Here is a 7111-nt window from a genome sequence, read left to right as displayed (position 1 = left end):
AGGATCCTTTCAATAAATGTTGAAAAATATTTGACTTAACAACATTTCATGATTGAAGAGGTCCACAAAAAAAACCATACAAGAAAATTACCACAACAAAGGCATAACATAAAAAGCCAATGGCAGGTATTATACTCAGTGATGAAAAACCTAAAAAACTTCTAAGATCAGAAACAAGGCAAGGATTTGGCTCTTGCAACTTCTCATCATTACAGTACTGAAAGTCCTAGTCAGAACAATGATCAGAAAAAAAATCGTCAAAATCAGAAATAAGATCATCTCTGTCTGCTAATAATATTATCTCATGTCAAGAGCTGTAAAGGTTCCACATACTATTAAAAACTGTTATAACTCGTAAACCTAGGAAAATTGCAGCATAGAAGATCAACATCAAAATTTCTTGTGTTTCTGTAGAGTGAAAATGTACCATCCCTCCCAAACAATGAATAAAACAATCTTACAACAGCATTAAACAGTAAGATAAAATAGGAATGAACCTAATTGAAAAGCAAAATACATGCTCAATGAAAATTTCAAATCATGCTAAAAAAATTCAAGGAGACACAAATAAAGGGAGAGAAAGCACATAGTTATGGATTCCAAGACTTTTTACTACAAAAATAACAACAATAACCAAAGAGATTATAGAATGGTGCAATTTTATATGAGAAACACAAAGTATAAACAAATTTTCAAAGCAAAATAAAAGACAATAGGAAACAATGAGAGCAATCTTTTGCAAATGGGAAAGGGATCCAGAGGTGGGGTGGGGAGGAGGGAAGGAAAAGGGAATGTGGAAAATTAAGATATGGTAAGTATATGTTCTCCTTATGATGAATGCAAACACTCAACATGATACTAACATAAAGGAAAACTTATAGATCAAAAGAAGACAATAGAGGGTCTATAAATAAACACATGCATATTTAATAGCATAATCTTTGATAAAGATACAAAGACTACAAAATAAGTTTGGTATAGTATCTTCAATACAATCTTTTGGGAAATTTTGATATTTACATGCAAAGGAATAAATGGATTCTAATTTTATACCATACCTTAAAATCAATCAAAAACTGAGTAAGGACTTAAACTTAAACACAAGAAAACTACAAAATTATTTGAAAAACACATGCATAAAACCTCACACAATTGATTTCAGATATGATTTCTTATATATGACACAGATAATGTAAGCAAAAGTAGCCAAGTGGGATTATGGCAAACTAAGGGCTGGGGAGAGCACTCAGTGGCTTCAGTGCCTGCCTGGCCAGTGCAATCCTCCATTCGACCCCAGGTACCACCAGGGGCAGGAGAGAATGCTTCTGTACAGTGAATGAAGCCATCAAAACACATAATGGAAACCTACAGCCTGGGAGAAAATATTTGCTTAGAATATGTCTGGTCAGAGCTTGATATTATAAATATATAAGAAACTCTTACAAGTGATTAAAAAAACAAATAATTTAATTGAAAAATGAGGGCTGAGGAGATAGCCCAGTAGAATAAATGTTTGTCTGGCAAGCACAGGGTCCTGAGTTCAATCCCTGGCACTGTAAAACAAAACAAACAAAAAAATTCAAAAATGACAAATCATGTCCAACAGAGAAGAGGTCCAAGGGAAAAAGAGAGACACAAGGAGGTAGGGAAAGAGATATGCGAGGAATAAATATGTGTCATGTACAACAACCTATGACTCTGAACAGTGTAAACATAATATGCCAAAATAAGAACTAAGAGGAGCAATACCAACAAGTAGGAAAATGGTGATGGGGCACCAGAGGATGGGCAGCAAGGGGCAGGGGATTAGGAAAATAAAAGCTGCAATATGTACATGTAACCACTCCCCATGACTGCAAACTGCATGAACTGCAAACATGTACTAATAAAATAAAATTTCAAAACATTCAGAAATAGACAGCAACACTGTACTGTACTCCAATGCTGGATGAAATATTTGCCACAGCTTGAAAGAGGAATGATTTAATTTAATTCATAGTTTTAGGAGATTCCAGTCATAGTCAGCAGGCTCTAAGAAAGAAAGGCACAGTGGAGCTAAACTAATAGTTCCTGGAAGCCAGGAAGCAAAGCAGGGGAATAGTGCCAGAGAGGAATGGGCACGTTAAGACACAAGCCAAGCCCACATGACACACCCAAACATACCCAGGAGCCTGCCTATCAACCTGCTGGGCATTGCTTAATAGTGAAATTGACAAATGTGGATTAAAAGTCACAAACTTGAATAAACATTTCCCCCAAAAAAGCTGACAAATGGACAACAGCCACACAGAATGAGGTATCAGTTTACATGTTTTAGAAGTGGAGAGGGAGATTGCTAAGAACATGGATCAACTGGAAGCTTTGTATCCCTAGTGATGAGACGGCAAAATTAGACAGCTACTGTAGGAAACAGTACAGGCATTCTTCTAAAAAAAATACAATTGTCATATAATCCAACAATGTGGGTATATATGCAAAAACTTGACAAAGAATTTGCAGAGATTTGCACATCATGTTCATTACAACATTGTTCACAGTAGTTAAGATGCACATCCATATTCTAAACGTCCATTAGCAGATGAATAAATAAAATGCAAAATATATCTAGAAAGGAGTATTCCTCAGATTTACCAAAGAAGAAAATCTTGCCATATGTGAAAATCCAGGTGAACTGAGGTCATTCTGCTAAGTGAAATTAGCTAATTACAGAAGGATAAATACTGCATGACTCCACTTGTGAAATATCTAACCTTGCCAAACTATAACCTTCATTATAGATGAAGAAAGTAGGATGGAAGCTGCATGGAAATGGAGAGAGTGAATGTGGTAGTTACTATTCAACAGGTATCATTTCAGTCAAGCAAAAGGAAAAGGTAATAAGGATTTGCTGAGCTACTGTGTGTATGTAATCAACTCCTAATTTATTTTTATTTATTTATTTTTTTTTGCGTAACTGGGGATTGAACTCAGGCCCTTGTGCTTGCCAGGCAAGCAGTCATTCTACTGAGCTATCTCCATGGCACCTCTCTTAAATTTTTTATAAAGGATAGAGTTCATGTTTTGTGGGAATTTTTTTCTCATAGTATAAAGGTAAAAAGGACTTTGAGTATGAAGATTTAAAAACAAATAGACTCTTACAGGTTTCAGATAGTTAAGGCAGAATCTTATATTCAAGGAAAGAGAATTTAGGTAACTTCTCAAGTCTTTTCCAATGTTTCTGTTTCCATGGTTACAGTTATTAGGATTTAACACACTATACACCCAACCAAATTGATAGACTGTAGGGTGGAAAGTGGGGGGACAACTTCCCATGCATTCAGCCCCTCAAGAAATAGTATCTGTCTCACTTCAATGAGCTAATCATGAGGCCCAATAAGAAAGGGTACTTTGGAGAAACTGGAATTTAGCCCAGTACTGCAGTAAAATCTGCTTTGATTTCTCAGTAGAAATAAAAAAAAAGTAAAACACAGTAAAGGACTATTAAGGAAGAAAACATCTGTCATCTTGGACAGAATTTAAGTCCCACCAAATGAAATGAGTGCCTTAGGGAAAAACACCATGTCATGCTAGAAAGTACTGAGTTACTCCTTGCTTGTTCCTCCTTTGGTTTCCATGCAGTCAATATACCATATCTTGCCCTAGACCCTGCCGCCTTCTCCAGCAATGAAGATGCATGAACTGAAGTTAGCCTGTGGTTAGGGGTTTGTCAGAAAATGGTTTCAAAATAAAAGTATGGTATGTTCAAACCCACACAAGACCAGACTCAAGTTAGCTGGCATGAAAGGAGTGGTTTATTGGAGCAACTAGCATGTGCCGGGCTGCTCAGCAGACCTGAACAGCAGCAATGGCTGGGGAGGCAGGGACTTTATAGAGCCCGCAGGAATGGAGAAGGGGAGTCATCAAGTGTCTTCGCTGGGCCAGGGTGTTCTGGGCACAAAGTATAGAGTCCTTGAAACAAAGCTATATGCATAAGCAGCCGGACACAGACAGTCAAGGTTAAAGCTCTGCAGCACAGTTATGGCTGGCACATCTGGGAACATCGGAAGTGGTGCAGGGTAAGGGGGCCAGGGCTGGGTGCCTTAACACTTAACTTGGTTCTACCTCAGTGACACATGTATACTTTCACATGAAAGCCTTGTTCTACTGGCAATGTTTTTTCTTGAGAAAATAGCAGTGCTGCTAGTTCCAAAACTTAACTGACAAACATACACATGACATGCACACACACACACACACACATATATATACACACACAGAGACACACACAAACACATCTCTAACAAGTCCTATTTGGTCCAGTTTGAAACATAAGATGAGTATCTCCTAGAAGAACTGAATGAAAACATTGTTCAGTGGGACGTTACAATTTGAAAAGGGTCATAATGATAATGCTAGTTGATATTAAGAAACGTACTCTTGATTTTCAACGTTTTAAAATTTAGCTTATTTGGTGAACCTAGAAATATATTTTAAGCCAGTATGATGGAGTATAGCATCCTTGTAACATTCCATAGAATACCAATAGGAACTGGGATATAGTTCAGTGGCATAAGCACCTACCTAGCACGCACAAGATCCTAAGTTCAATTCCCAGTACAAAAATATTAAATAAAACCAAGACAGAATACACAATAATAAGTATGAGAACTAGTTTGACAATTTCCTTTCATTTACATCTATTTCACAATGAAATCAAAGGAGCTGAATTTATGTATTTTGTAGTCGCAGAGTTCTTATTGATATGGTGTATGACCATTATTACTTTTTGTTCTTTTTTGGTGGAACCGGGGATTGAACTCAGGCCCTTGCACTTGCAAGGCAAGCTCTTATTCTACTGAGCTATCTCCCTAGCCTCTCATTATTATTCACTTAACACATTTTTAAAATTAACAATATCTTCAGTAAAGAAATGCAAAACATAACACAAACCTTGAAACAGTCAGCAGATCAGAAGAAAAATATGTTCTTTGTGAACTTGACTGAAATGTATTCATAAAAGTTTTCTAAATGAGAACTGTTCATAAAAGAAGTCCATGGAAGACAGTGTGGCTCTGACATGTCAGATGCATCTAGAAATGAAGAAGAGTATACCATCAGGGCACACTCAGAATACCATTGCTGCCCACCCCAGCCCTGAAATTGTTAGCATATTGTCCATATCCATTAATTGTGTACCCCCAAATTTTCAGTTCATAAGTTCAGGTGGGGCTATAATCTTCCACCATTATGTTGAGAAATGACTAAAGGCCAAAAGCATTTAGCAGCTAAGCAAATATCTGCACTTCTCCTTCCCCACCCACTATGCTCCGAAGACCTGGGTAGCAAATGAGCACAGCGCAGAAGGCTGTTGCCTGAGTGCTGCAGGGATGGGACTTTATGCCAGGCGCTCCCAACACAAGGGTTCTTTGACCCAAACAACAGCCCTGCAGCCGCAGAGTCCTGGCTCCATTTCACAGATGAGAAAAACTAATGCAGGGATTGTTGCTTCAGGTTTAGAACCTGTGTCCTCTAATAACCAAAAGGCTGTGTCCTTCATTTCATTTTATGTTTTTTTGTTTTGTTTTGTTTTGTTTTGTTTTGTGATTTAGAAAAATATTCACAAACAGGATTGACAAGAGGATGAATAACACCACAATATACTAAGTTAATTCAAGTATTACTAAGTTAATTTGAAATTGTCTTTCCAAATTTATTTTTGTACTATATATTATCTTAGTCCCACAGAAATTTGGGCATCCAGCTTTAAGCAATGCATTAAAAGCTTTCTTCTTTGGGCAAGGACAGCAAGCCTCCTACAAACCAGTGGCTCCCTGTTATGGGGCTGGCTGTGTGCCTGCCTACATCAAGGACAGCGATGCCAACTTTTCATCTTCCTCTGGCCCCTCCACATGACTCACAGCCCTTTTACTCTCCAAGAGAAAGAACATTTGGTTTTTCTGATGCAATTAGAAACAGAAACTCACATCATCAGTGCATATCCCTGAGTAATATAACTGTATCTTATGTGGCTTCATGTATCTCAATGGCTGAAGGCAACTGAACAAGGATTGGCAGGGATCTCTGGACTCATTCTGAGTCAATGATCTACATGTTTCTGATGGTGCTGGTACCAACATAGAGGGGTAAAGTTTACTCTCCACCAGGTTTCCTAGTACCCATTCTTACAGTGGAGTATTTTAGGACCAACACACATCAACTCAACTTTCAATTGTAAGATTTCCTTCAAAGTAATAAATCAGACCCACATGTCTAAATATCATATTGTCTTGCTAGTGTAAGAGCTCAAAAGAAGAAAGAAAAATTGAAAGTTACAACACAGTTAAATGGAAGGCAAAAACTTAAGGATTAAATGATGAAGAGAGAGCAAAAAGAAAAGTTAAGAAATATGAAAAGAACAAAACTATTCGTTTATATGAACAAGATGGTTACGCAATGGTCCTAAGAATTTCCATCAGGTTTTTTAAAGTAGTAGTTAATGGGTTGAATTCTCACCCTAACTCTATATGCTGATATCTGTGAACTAAACAACTACATTGCAAAAAGCAATGTGTAATACTAAAACCATGCTTAACATACCTGCCATTTTGGTCTTCTAAATGCATACTGCTTCTAATGTCATAACAATTATAGCTATACTCTCTTTAAAGAAAATGTATGTTTAAAAAAAGGTAACAAAAGTAAACAAGGGACAAGAAAAACAAAATGTAGCAGGGTTGCTACAATGATGAATATGGTTCGATTTCTAAATATCCGTGTAAAAATGTGTAACTGTTTTTTTAAACATTTTATATGGATTTAAATTTGAGAATATCCCTGGTAGTTGAAAAATAGTAGTTTCATTTTATGCCTAAGATTTGTGATATTCAGACAGATAGTGATGTTAAACTTAACTGCCTCTGTTATAGGATAATAGTATCAGTAAGCTTCTCTTCTAGATGTTTTTTTAAAAATATTTATTTATTTTTATTTATTACATTTATTTATTGTGTGTGTGTGTGGCCAGCTCAGCCCACCAGGGGGTGGGTCTGGCTGGCATGTGGTGCTGGGGATCGAACCACGGTCCCTGTGCTTTGCCAAGCTTGTTTCAAGTAGGTGCTTTAGACCACTGAGC

The 7111-nt window shown here is 37.1% G+C and overlaps 1 protein-coding gene across 5 annotated transcripts in view; it reads right to left on the bottom strand.

The window, feature by feature from the left end:
• Positions 1-7111, bottom strand: part of Enox1 (ecto-NOX disulfide-thiol exchanger 1) — a 661835-nt gene that overhangs the window by 311023 nt on the left and 343701 nt on the right. For 3 of the 5 annotated variants that reach the window (XM_023700180.1, XM_023700181.1, XM_023700179.1), the window contains one exon: positions 4930-5069. The exons of the other annotated variants lie outside the window; for them this stretch is intronic. The gene's annotated coding sequence lies outside the window, so the exon portion shown is untranslated. The remainder of the gene's footprint in view (positions 1-4929; positions 5070-7111) is intronic. 5 annotated transcript variants of the gene reach the window in all.

The sequence above is a fragment of the Octodon degus genome, unplaced genomic scaffold (genome assembly GCF_000260255.1).
Source record: "Octodon degus isolate 3935 unplaced genomic scaffold, OctDeg1.0 scaffold00122, whole genome shotgun sequence".
Classification (NCBI taxonomy): Eukaryota; Metazoa; Chordata; class Mammalia; order Rodentia; family Octodontidae; genus Octodon; species Octodon degus.
This window is presented reverse-complemented; position numbering and strand designations above follow the sequence as displayed.